The sequence below is a fragment of the Haliaeetus leucocephalus genome, unplaced genomic scaffold (genome assembly GCF_000737465.1).
Source record: "Haliaeetus leucocephalus isolate CR32 unplaced genomic scaffold, Haliaeetus_leucocephalus-4.0 Scaffold188, whole genome shotgun sequence".
Taxonomy (NCBI): Eukaryota; Metazoa; Chordata; class Aves; order Accipitriformes; family Accipitridae; genus Haliaeetus; species Haliaeetus leucocephalus.
This window is the reverse complement of record NW_010972624.1, coordinates 213,273-213,492: the sequence shown is the minus strand read 5'-3', so window position 1 is coordinate 213,492 and position 220 is coordinate 213,273. Positions and strand designations below refer to the sequence as shown.

General features: G+C 79.1%; 1 protein-coding gene across 1 annotated transcript in view; it reads left to right on the top strand.

Annotated features, from left to right (window-relative positions):
• The window catches only part of LOC104830399, a 3,974-nt gene that overhangs the window by 1,012 nt on the left and 2,742 nt on the right, over window positions 1-220 (top strand). The window lies entirely within an intron of this gene.

The window sequence follows — 220 nt, the reverse complement described above, 5'->3', positions numbered from 1 at the left end:
TGGAGCCCGGCCGCTCCACCGGCGCCTTCCTCCCGCTCCGCCGCCGGCCCGGCCTGCCCCGGAGTCCCCGAGCCCGCCCTTACGCCGGCGCCGTGGCGTAGCGCCCCATCCCGGCCTCCGGGCGCTACGGCGCGGAAACAGCGCAGAGGCCGTCGTGAATAGCGCGGGGGGACTACAAGCCCCGAGGGGCGCCGCGCGGAGGAAGCGGAAGGCGGCGGCC